Source organism: Sarcophilus harrisii, chromosome 3, assembly GCF_902635505.1.
Source record: "Sarcophilus harrisii chromosome 3, mSarHar1.11, whole genome shotgun sequence".
Classification (NCBI taxonomy): Eukaryota; Metazoa; Chordata; class Mammalia; order Dasyuromorphia; family Dasyuridae; genus Sarcophilus; species Sarcophilus harrisii.
Window position 1 is genome coordinate 204,716,131 of NC_045428.1, and position 12,664 is coordinate 204,728,794.

General features: G+C 33.8%; 1 protein-coding gene across 7 annotated transcripts in view; it reads right to left on the reverse strand.

The window, feature by feature from the left end:
• The window catches only part of TBL1X (transducin beta like 1 X-linked), a 356,084-nt gene that overhangs the window by 195,605 nt on the left and 147,815 nt on the right, over nt 1-12,664 (reverse strand). The gene's annotated exons all lie outside the window — the stretch shown is intronic.

The window sequence follows — 12,664 nt, forward strand, 5'->3', positions numbered from 1 at the left end:
CTGAGGCAGACAGCAGCAAAATAATTCGCCCAGGATCACATAGTTCGTAAGTGTCTGAGGCCAAATTTTAACTCAGGTCTCCCTGACTCGAGGGCCAGTAGTTTATTCACTACACCATTTGTTTCACATTGAGTAATGACAAATAAAGTAATGGATCCTTTTTTTTTTTTTTTTTTTTAATATAAAAGGGATTTACAGAGAAAAGGGCCCATCATCCTATCTGTTACCCTTGTGTGAAGTAGGTATTTGTCTTATCTCATTGAGATAGGACTCAATATCTTTTTATAAATAGTATTTTATTTTTCTAAAATCATGCAAAGATCATTTTCAACACTCATCGCTGCAAAACCTCTCCTCTCTCTCCCCCCATTCCTCCTTCCCAAGATAACAAGCAATCTGATATAGATTAAATATGTGTAATTCTTCTAAACATTTTTCCATACTTTTCATACAAGAAAAATCAGATTAAAAGAAGGAAAAATGGGAAAGAAAAAAAAATAAGCAAATGATAACAACAACAAGATGAAACTACTATGTTTTGATCCACAATCTCCATAGTTTCTCTCTGAATGCAATGGCACTTTCCATCACAAGTTTATTAGAACTGTCTTGAATTACCTCATTGCTGAGAAGAGCCAAGTCCATTACAATTGATCACATAATCTTCTTATTACTTTGTACAATGTTCTCTTGATTCTGTTCACTTCACACAGCATTAGTTCATATAAGTTTTTCCAGGCTTTTTTGAAATCAGCCTGCTCATCATTTTGTAACAACAAATTCCATTACATTCATATCTGTAACTTATTCATCCACTTCTCAACTGATGGACATCCACTCAGCTTCCAGTTCCTTGTCACTACACAAGAAGGGGAGCCAATATCCAATATAGTGTCTTCAACAATACTTCAACATTTACTGAATTGAACTGACAGGCACAGAGGACTGTAAATGTAAAGACCGCACTCTTAAAACAAAATTAACCAGCCTGAAGAATATTAACCAGCATACTCCTCTGCTGGTGAATTAAAAATAAAGCTGTCCCAACAAAATCATTTTTTTTCTTCACTAACACCCTGCCTATCATACTTTATTATTTATAAATAAGAAAGACAAGGAAAGGTTACAAAAATGTTTGAACTAAAACATGGCCATATATCCTTATGAACACATGAGTATCATTTGTTTTAAAAAATGCATTATTTTCCTGTCTTTTAAAACATGCATGACTTCAAGTTTCAGGATGATATAAAGCTTCAAAATGAGAATTTTACCATGTTTACTTTATTATTTTGGCAAGGCCGTTGGGGCTAAGTGACTTGCCCAGAGTCACACAGCTGATACATATTAAATGTCTGAAGCTAAATTTGAACTTGGGTCCTCCTGACTCCAGGGTTAATATACCATATTGCTACCCTATATCACATTTACCTTAAATTTTTAAAAAATGTTTTTCAGTTGTTTGTTCTAACGTATATCTCCCCTCCCCTCATCATTTGGTCTAGTTCACCTCTACATAAGTCTTAGTGACTAAGTTTAACTTATATTAAGATGCCATGCATAAAATAGAACCATTCAATACTTTCATTGTCTTATTTAAAAACAAAAAATGTGACTTCTTTAAAGACTAGAATCAATTCAACTATCTGAGAGGTCTCAACTACCTATTTCTTAACCAACTAAAGAACAAAAATGAATTGAAAGTGGAAAAAACAAATATGAAATGTTTTTGCTCATAAAAAAGCCCCTTTGGTTTTTATACAAAGTCTCTTTATCTTTATTTTACTGATAATTTCAAGAGATTTAGTGACCAGTTTTTCCAGGAGATTAAAAGCAGAAAATCATTAAGAAGGAAAGTGTTGGGGCTGGCACATATGGAAATGAGTGTCTTAAGCTCAAGAGAGAAGGGGCAGGATAAATTGGGGAGTATTCTACATTAAACTAGTACATGAAATAGTAAGACTGGATAAGAACAGAAAGAAAAGGAATTTAGAGGGAAAAAATGATGATGCACAGATCTCATGGAATTGCTATATTAGAAGGTTTAAAGGAGAAAGGAGAATCAATAAGGAAAAATAAATTACAATGAAGACTAGCAGAACAATTAAAATTGAATAATGTCACAGAACACTTTGATCAGAATGATGTCAAGGAAATCAAATATCAAAAAGAAAGTTTCAAATGCTGCAGAAATTAAATCCCCCTTGAGCAAAGGTGTGCTGGTAAATCTTTAACAAACAGCTCTCAACAAAAAATTGTGCTCAGTATACACCTTTTAAATTTGATCTAATTAACATATTCTATATCACTTTCTTAAGTTTATAAAATTAATGAAATAACAATAATAACAGCTGTTAACATTTATAAAGACTTTATTATGTGCCAGGTACCATTCTAATCACTTCACAATTATTTTCTTATTTGGTCCTTGTGAAGATAAAGTTAGCACCCTGGATGCCGTAGAATCAGCCGGAGTCAGGATAAGCAAAAGTCCTTGGTCTTTATTCTTGGTCTTTAAAGGCAGAAGTGAATAGGATGGATGCAGAATCTCCACGACCTTCTTCTTCGTGTACTGCCAATGACCCTGGCTAGTCTTACTCTACCCCCTAGTCCCTTCTACAATTCTCTGTATATACCAATCATTGAGCCAGCACAGAATAGGGGGAAAGGCCATTTTCCAAGCATATGCCCATAGAATATTGTCCAATTGGTAATTAGCCTTAAGTGCTCAGTTGTCTGACCTCGGTGCATCAACTCAAGAGTTTCAGCCTTTTACAGGTCCTCACAACAATTATTATCCCATATCATAGATAAAACTGAGGCAAATAAAAGATAAGTAATATGTCCAGAGTCACAACACTATTAAGTATCTGAGGCCTCAATTGAACTCAGATCTTCCTGACTAGATAGAGTTCTATGCACTGTGTCACCTTTTGTAGCATTTACCAATTTCCAAGATATAACTGTTCACACTGAAAATTTAACAATCACCTCTTCAGGCCAGTAGAAACTGGCTCCAGCATACTTTGGACTCTAGGTCATCTAAGTATGCATGTATTTTGTTTAATATTCCACACTTTAGAAGGTGAGGTCATTATTACATATTTTAAAAGAAAAATAAATTACATATATATATACACACATACACACACATACAGACACACATACACATCTATAGTTTCATGTTCAGATATCCTTTTCTGTTCTAGAATGTATACAGTACCAATGCTCATTTTATTTATTAAGAATAAAAATAATATTTCAAAGAGAAGTATGCAAGACATTTTGAAAGAATTCAAGCTGAAAAATATAAAAATTCAAATAAAATTTTGGTACTTATATGGATAAGCACCAGCTATTTGGAAAATATACTTCTGTGAAAAACTTATTTGGGATAATGTTAGATAAATCAAGTGCTATTATATAAAAATGATACCATATAAATATGTATGTGTGTATGTATATATATATATATATATATGTATACATATACATGTGTATATAGTGTAAATATAATATACAATATATTTGTGTATGTGTGTATATTATATATACATACATATAATATATATATGTGTGTGTATATATATATATACCTTTATGCTTACATCTAAAGAAATACATAAAGCATTATTTCTCTTGATAGGCTGATTCATAATAATTTTTCAAAAATCCATTCAGCATTAATTCTTCAATTATGGGATCACTTGTAATTAGTTACACTTACCAACATTTTCCAAAATTATTTGTTGTCTTAATTGGATTAAGTAACCCCCTGTAGTCAATACTACTAAATATTTTTTTTTAGCAAATCCTTTGTTTATGGAGAGTACAAAGACAAATTTCAATCCAGGTTAAATTGCTATAAAATATAAATTAAAGATAGGGGAGCCAGGGAAGCCAGATAGGGGACTCTAGCCATGTCATTTAATCCTTCCTCTGTTCTTCATTTTTAAACATGTGGATATAATGGAGCAAGAAATGACAAAGCACTCTAATATTTTTGCCAATAAAACCCCATGCATGTACAGTCGAACACAATTGTATGATTCAACAACAGCATAAATTAACAGTATCCAAATAAACTGTTTTCCTATATTTAATTATAATTGTCCTTTGAATCATAAATTTGGAGAAAATTTTTAACTAATTAATATAAAAAAATTCAAATTTTTAGGTTTTTTTCTCATAGCCTTTCCCACATGCATGTTTTCAAATTTTATATCATTTTCAACATATTTTGGCTTAAATCCATTTTACTCCTTTCCCACAGATTTTAGACAGGTCTGATCATATCAGTCTCTCACTCAGCGGATAAAGTACAAAAGTTATGTGAGAGAGAGAGAGAGAGAGACAGACAGAAGGAGAGAGAAATGGAGGGGAAAAGATAGAGTGTGAATAACTATATAACACATTGATACATATTTTACTTGACTATGAATAAGTTCCTAGACTTTTGTTTTTTCTTATTTGTTTTCTTTCCAACTTGGGCACAGAGAGAGAAAGGGAATGGAAGTAGGGATATGCAAATAAAAAAAAAGGGGGGGGGAAATTAAAAAGTGTCACTGAATCATGTTTTAAATGCCTGAAAGAGATAAAAGGAAAGCCATAAAGAAACTCAGACAAAGACAGCTTTGAAAGTTACATGCTGAATTTATCATACATTTTTTAAAAAGCCAGTTTTATATGAGGTTTATAGGTTTTCAGTATAATTTTTTTTCTTCCTGTTTTTAACCATGTATATGGAAATATCCATTTGTTGGTGGAGGAGGGGAAAACTAAAGCCTTGGATGATCTGACTCCAATCTATCTTTCTAAATTGATCTGATATTCATCACATAATCCACCTTTCAGTTAAGCTCCCCTACTTAGGTACCTTTTGGCATAAACTGTTCCGGGTTTGGATTACACTGTTTTTTAAATCTCTAGTTACTGGAATTCCTAGCTTCCTACAAGGCTCAGACTAAGTGTCACTTACTCTAAGAGACTTTCCAGACCCCCTCCAAGACCAAATTACTTTGTGTAAATTTTGTATTGACTGGGGTATATGGTATTTCCTTTTAAAAGAAGATAAGCTCTTTGAAAGCAGACTGACTTTTTTGGGAAGGGATGGGATATACTTACAATCTAGTACAGTGCCCTGGACATAGTAAACACTGAATAAATGCTTGTTGAATGAATGAAAACTATATAATACAACTGGCAAAAGCTCAGCCTTGAAAATCTGGTCACATCTTAATTTAGTGGTGGTGATAAAACAAGCCAACATGTGTAGAAAAGCTTTTCAGCTTAAAAAAATTATTTTAACGGACTAATGTATTTTAAAAGAAAAGTAACATGTCTCTACATAATAACCTCTCATAGGCTCAATTTTCCAACTAAATTAGAGGCTGGGAATCCAGACCTAAAAAATCCATTTCTGACCTCTCAACTAAAACTACTCTCTCTATGGTTCTTAAAGATCACTTTTGCCAAATAGAATAGCATTTCCTCCATCTTATCCTTCTTAACCTTCCTGCAGCATGTGACACAGACATAGACCCTACCCATATTCTAAGTCTTCCTTCTAGATTTTCACAGTATTGATCTCACATATCACATCATATATATCATAGAGTTCTCTTCATCTACATCCTACTAACCATTGTTTTTAAGTGATTTCAGTCATGTTTGATCCCATTTTGGAGTTTTTTTTGGACAAAGATCCTAGAGTAGTCTAGCATTTCCTTCTCCAGTACATTTTACAGATAAGGAAATTGAGGCAAACAGAGTAAAGTCGACTTGCTCAGGGTTACATAGCTATTAAGTTTCTGGGGCTGTATTTTAACTTCTGAAGATGAATTTTCCTGATTCTAAGCTGTGTGTACTATCCATTGTAGTATCCAACTGTCCATCCCTAACTATAGGTGTATTCTGAGCCATCACTAGGTCCTCTACCTTGTCTCATCAGTTACATGGCCCTAATGATCAGTTCTAGTGGAGGTAGTGTGATATTAAGGAAAGGCTTTTGGATTTTAGGCAAATCACTTGGCTCTTCTTTGTCTCAGTTTCCTAATCTATAAAACAAGGAATTTGTACTCCATGGATTCCAGGATAAAGCTGAGATTTTCACATCTATATAGCCAGTTCCAGTATCTCTCCTAAACTCTGGTCATTTATCATAATCTGTGTCTTGTAGTACTGATGCCCTAGAGATATTTAAAATTCAAAATTTGCAAACCGGAATTTATATGCTCTCCAGAGAGCACCATCACCCTTCCAGTTCCAAAGTTGTTTCAACTATCCAGTGGATTGCCATTAATTGCCATTTCTACTGCCATGACATTTACATTTAAGTCCCGCATTCTCTCTTATCTGAATAACTACAATAGTTTCACTTTTGTCTTTGTATAAGCACTCTTCATAATGCCCTATCCTGGTTCTCTCCTTTTCTACTACATCACTTGGTGATCTCATCAATTCCTATAGATTTAATTACCATCTGTATGCTAATAATGCTCAAATCTACCTATCCTATATTAATGCTCTCCAATGTCTTTCAGACATCTTGCACTGACTGGTGGGCTGGGACTCTCTGTAGCTCTAGCAATTAATACAGGACTTGGCAGATAATAGGCAAATAAATGTTTATTGGCCTATTGGTTTATGTACTCAGCATATACCTGGCACTTAATAAATGCTTGCTGATGGACTTTTTTCTCCTATAAAGATCTGTTTATCTAATTAAGAATTGTCTAGAAAAAGAGATATAGGGAAATATAACTTGAAGGGGCTATCAGCAGCCTAAGAAGTAATTTTTGGGTTGAATTATGGAATAGTCAAAAGAACACTGATTCATGAATTAGGAAGCATTGGCTGGAGTCACAGTTCTAGCAATAAATGGCTAGATGGCCTTGGCACTCCAAGTTTATTTACAAAATGGGGTTGAATCAAAAAGGGGAGGGAGCATCATTGAGGCCCTTTCTTATCTGTGATTCTATTCTTGTCACAGAATTGAATTAAGTCATAGAATTGAATTATCAATCTAGTGTCTAGAAAGCTAAAAGAAGAACAAAGCATCTTTTTAATAGAGGACTGTGAGTCTTAATTCTGTCAGTCTTGACCACATAAGTGAGCCTTACTATCCTGGATAAATTTTAACTTAAATCATAATTTATATTGGCCTTATTAGTGGAAAAGTACAGCTGTGAAAATATTGTGGTTAGAATGAAAAAAAGAAAATACAAAAATCAGTACCAGAGGTGTGAGACAAAATAAAATATCAGTGTATCCAACACTTTTTAAAGAAAAGAAAATACATCTATATATTACAATTTACACGCTAAAAAAAATCTTTAAAGTAAAGCAAGAGCTTTTGTTTTACTTCACTGAATCTTTGTTTGCTTAAAACTCTTGGAACTCTGTTAATCAAATATGATTTCATAGCTTACACTGAGGTTAGAATTAACAGAAACCTCAAAAGATCTCACCCAAAAGTTATGGTATCAGATGGCTTAAATACAAATGAAGTGGGAGTGGTAAAACTGAAGAAGAGGGGTAAAACAGAGAGAATATTTACATACCAATCATTCAAAATATACAGCTAAAATAAAAGTTCACCACAGCTAATAGTAATGATTTACAAAAAATATGTAGACCCAAGTGATACCCAGAGGTTAAAACTACAAGGAGACTAGACAAAATGAGAGAAAAATGAGAATGTTGAAGACAGCTCAATTTATCAGGCCAGTATCTTCCTAGTAAAGTTTGGCTCCAGAAAAAACATATTTTGCCAGGACTTCTTCTTATCTTACATGGAAAACAATGAAAAATCTCATGTGGGCTGAAACCTATTTCCCCTATATTCTTAAGAATGCAGAATTTCAAAAGTGCCTCTCTCATCACCATCTGTGTACAAAGGACATGAAGGAGAGATAACCAGTGACAAGTTCCTGTAAAATCCCAGAAAGAGCAATAAAAACCAGAAGAGGAGGCCACAAAACAAATCCAGATCTCGGAGTACGTCCTAAATGTTCTGTAAAGCATCTGGAGCTTCACACAAAAAGGAAAGGAATTAAGAAAAATATATTATTGGTGTTTTTAGTCATTTAAATTCCCAGGGAATTAAAACATAAAAGTTATTTTTATCAGTAACCTTCTTAGATCAAAGACTATCAAGATAGATAGGTGGAAGGGTGTATGTGTGTGTGTGTGTGTGTGTGTGTGTGTGTTGGGAGGAAAGGGTTAATCAAGTCAAGGATGGAGTCATTAAAGTGATCACAGTACACTCTGGGGAGGGCTGGGGTTTTTTTTAGGTGCTTTCTCAGGAACCACAAATATGTTAATAGTGGAAATGTGTTCTCTGGCTCTGCACTCAAGGAGTGTAATTTCATTTAAATGTTATATCATGGTTTGCTATAACATGCTATTCTGTCTAATAGGATGCAGAATAATGGAAGCCTTTGGGAAGCTATGTGTTTACAGTAATACATTTCTTCGAAAATAATTTTACCCAAATTTATAGCCACTTGGCAACCTAGCTTTTAATATTCTATTCAGCACTCCCTCCCCAATCCATTAAAATTATTTCTGAGACATTTTCATGATATTGGTAAAAATCATTTCCCTTTCACCCAAACCTGGAACAAGCTATCATTCAAACAGCCCTGCTGAAACATCACTGTGCTGGTTGTGTGGAAAATGTTAGTCAAACAGCTACCTGGAGAGAAGTGTATTTATAAATGCTAAATGGTCCGGGAAACCACTTTTGAGTTTTCTCAGGCTCAGATCCTCATTTTCTCTTGCATGGTCATCCCTAGGATAGCCTTCCAAAACAAGGCAGCCATTTTCTCTGAAGCTCTTAGACTCAGAAAACCAGATAGAAAAGCTTGATAAGTCTCTTCAAGCCTGCAGCAATCCGAGGGGAAAAACAGCCAATCAACCACAAACAGGTAGCAACCATAGCCAATTTTGTACTTGCCTGATATGACTCATAGCTCAACAACAGATGGGGACTGGGGGAGGGTGGACTTGGGGGGGGGGGAAGGGGAGGAGGGAGAGAGAAATGGAGAGAGATGAGAAGGAGGGGGGAAGGGCAGCTGAGGGTAGACAGCAGCTCTGGGGGAAGGGACTGCTGGGGAGACCTGGATCCATAATCATGTACACTCAGCAATTACATGCTTTGCTTCTTTTTATGGCTTCCTTTATGATACTTAATGATAAAAATTTTCTTGAAATAGCTGAGTAACTTCTCCAATTTTCGTTTCTCCCCCAAAGGTTTTGAAACAAAGTAGCATTTGGAATTATTATGTATACTTGTTTATACCATTCATAAATTGCATCCTAAATAGTGAAAACTAGTGTTCTTCAATGTGGCAAGTGTATTTTCTTTTTTAAAAGCTGGATTTAAAAGTCATAGACTGCTCTCTCTCTCTTCCTTTTAAAAAAAAAAAAAACTTTTTCATAATTAAGACTTGTTTTCTGCAGCATTCCAATTATGTCTGCATCACACTTCCTTTATTTATAAAGAGACAGAACATTTTATAACCGGAAACTGAACTAAATCAAAGGTTATCCTTGCTGCCTCCTGATACTCCCTGCTCCCTCTCCCTATGTATGGATTGATTAATGTGACAGAAGCCTGGCTTGGACTTGTTTGTAAAAGTAAAAGGGGATTCATTGTTATAATCATTACTTAAAAGAATCTATATTTATAATATAGATAATATTAATATTTTTTCTTATTTTCTTATTTTTATTCTCTACTTAATAAAGACATCTCTAAAGTCTAACAAACTTTTTGTGGTCCTTATACTAAGGGCCTCAGTTTTCTCTTTTATAAAATAATAATAGTTAACATTTTTATGTTTATAGCTAATATATATATATATATATATATATATATATATATATATATATATATACAGAAGGAGAGAGATGCCCACATACACATGTATATATATATATAAATGCACCACACACAGTGCTAAGCGCTTCACAATCATTACTTCATTTGATCTTCACCACAATCTTGGGAGATGAGTTATTATTTTTATTTTACAGATGAAGAAATTAGATCAAATAGAGCTTATGTGACTTACCTAGGGTCACAAAGCTACTAAGTGTTAGAGGCTGGAATTGAACTCAGGTATTTTTGCTTCCAGACCTGAAGCTCTATGCACTATATCACCTACTTACTTATGTCACAGGGTTATTGTAAAGCCCAAGAAATTAGCAACTCTTCAAATGCTGTACAGGGTGTCCTAAAGGTCTTAATACAGTTTCAAGCTATTAAAATTCTTAAAAAGGCCATGAAACCCTAAGCTACTAAAGCTTTGGGGGACTTTTGGGATATTCTGTGTAATGTCAGTTAATGTGGCTTTTAGACTGCATAGATGCCTCAAGAGGGAAAAATAATGCACCATTTTCATAAAACTATTAAAAAATAAAAATACAGTTTCACTAATCATGGCAGTCACATTAGAGAATACTTACTATACCACTTCTACCATGACCGCATGTGAAAGAGAATAACTACAACAATAGTATCACAGAGATAGGAAAAAAAACTCAGTGCCCTTATATTCTACCACAAACACACTTTTCTTCCCCCCCCCCCAGTTAATGCAAATAAAATCAATACAGATCCTATCATCAACCTCAACAAATGAACCATGAAATCATTCCTCTAAGTCATACTTACAGAGGATGGTAATGAATCACTTACTATTAAATCTATCATTTTCCCTGGTACTCGCACATGTGTCTTCCAATAAAAGAATAAAATGGTAGACACTGGAAAAAGAGGCACTGTGGTTGGTGACTTAAGGAAAGAAAAATTAGGAAATTAAGGCACTATATTTCAACTGGCAAATCAGGGAAGGAATGTTGATAGGAAGCATTGTGAATGAACGAATGGGTGAATAAAAAGGAATTTATTAAGCATTTACTATGAGTTTACTTCAGCTGGCTGAATTAAATAAGTAGCAAGTTATCTTTCTTGGTTAAGAGCAAGAGGTTCAATGAAACTGAACCTGACATGTTAAATCTCAGATAGAGTTAAGTTATTGTTTTCTCTCTACTCCATGATTCTATATGGTTTCTTTAATTCTACCAAATGGGCAAACATGTATGTAATAATAGGCCACTGACAGACCAAAAAATAGTCAGCTGTGGGTTGGGCCTACTGAAATCTATTTCTACTCAACTAAAAAATTCAAAGTACACATCCTTTTTAGTGTCTGAATTGAAACCTTTACAAATGAATGTATTACACTGTTAAATCCTAGTCTTTATAGATTTAGAACCAGGAAGGGATCTCAAAGGTCACTTAGTTCAATTCTTTGATTTTAGAGATGAGGGAACAGAGACCAAAATGAATTTTCCCAGCATAACAAAACAGTGAACAGAGTATTTTAGAGGAATATTTACATAAAAATGTCTTAAACACATGTATATATGGTTTATATATATATATATATATATATATATATATATATATATACACACAGAATTTTTCATTGTACGTATATTTACATGGTCACACATATACTTAATTTTATTGTTAGTATTGTCTATAGGCAAAATTATTAAGCACCTACATGTCAGAGAACTGTTATTAGGGTAGTCCCTAATTCTTAGAATTTTTTGAGTTGAAGTATATGTCTCTCCTCTTCCTTCCTATTTCCTAGCTCTCACTAATTTCTAGGAAAAGTCTATGAGGGAAGATTGCTTTGACAGATTTAGAATGATCCTAATGCACGGACACATAAACACAATGGGTAGGAATGCAACTAAAGGGGAAAACTGGATGAAGCAATCAGTATTAAAATCAGAGAGGGAAGCCAAGACTGTAATATGATAACTAGACAGAAAAGAAAGTATTAAATGTTTATAGAAAGATAGAATAATATGAGTGTAGCCAGGAGAATTAATTGAGGCAATGTATAATAAAATGATGCAAAATAAAAATCTTTAAATGCATAAACATCCATATGTGTATGTATAAATTTCAAAAAAGACAGCTTTCACATGGAGTCAATGTATTTGTATCCTGATATTCAAAATAACTTCTAATAGAAGCAAACGCTATTCCCCAGATGATTTGGTGACTATTCTATTCACTAAGAAACAGGTTAATTTCAAGTTTACCCTCCCCAATCACCCCCAATTACATTTCAAAATAACAAGGTTTTTAGTGGATAGAGCAATATAATAAATATAATAGTAATAGCTTGAAATTAGCTAGGGGAAAATGAAAACAGCGGCAGTATGGAGATAATAGCTCCATTATAAATTTTCATTCATTCCTTCTAACAGCTGACATTTATATAGGGTTTTAAGGTTTACAAAGTACTTTATATGCATGATAATGTTTGATCCTTACAACAACTCTGTAAGGTAAGCATTACAGATGAGAAAACTGAGGTTCAGAGAAGTAGTTAGTGCATGTCAGAGTCGAGATTCAAAGCCCATTCTCTCTAGAGTCCAAGCTGAGCACTGTAACAGACTGCCTCTTCTAAAGAAAAATTTGTGTTGATTCTATTCAATTCAACAATCATTTCTATGTGCTAGGCACTATGCTAGGCTCTGGGAATACAAAGACTAAAATGAAAAACATTGATTTATTTGCCAGGTCAATTTATTTTTCACAATGCACCTTAGAAGATTAAAAGGGACTCCACAG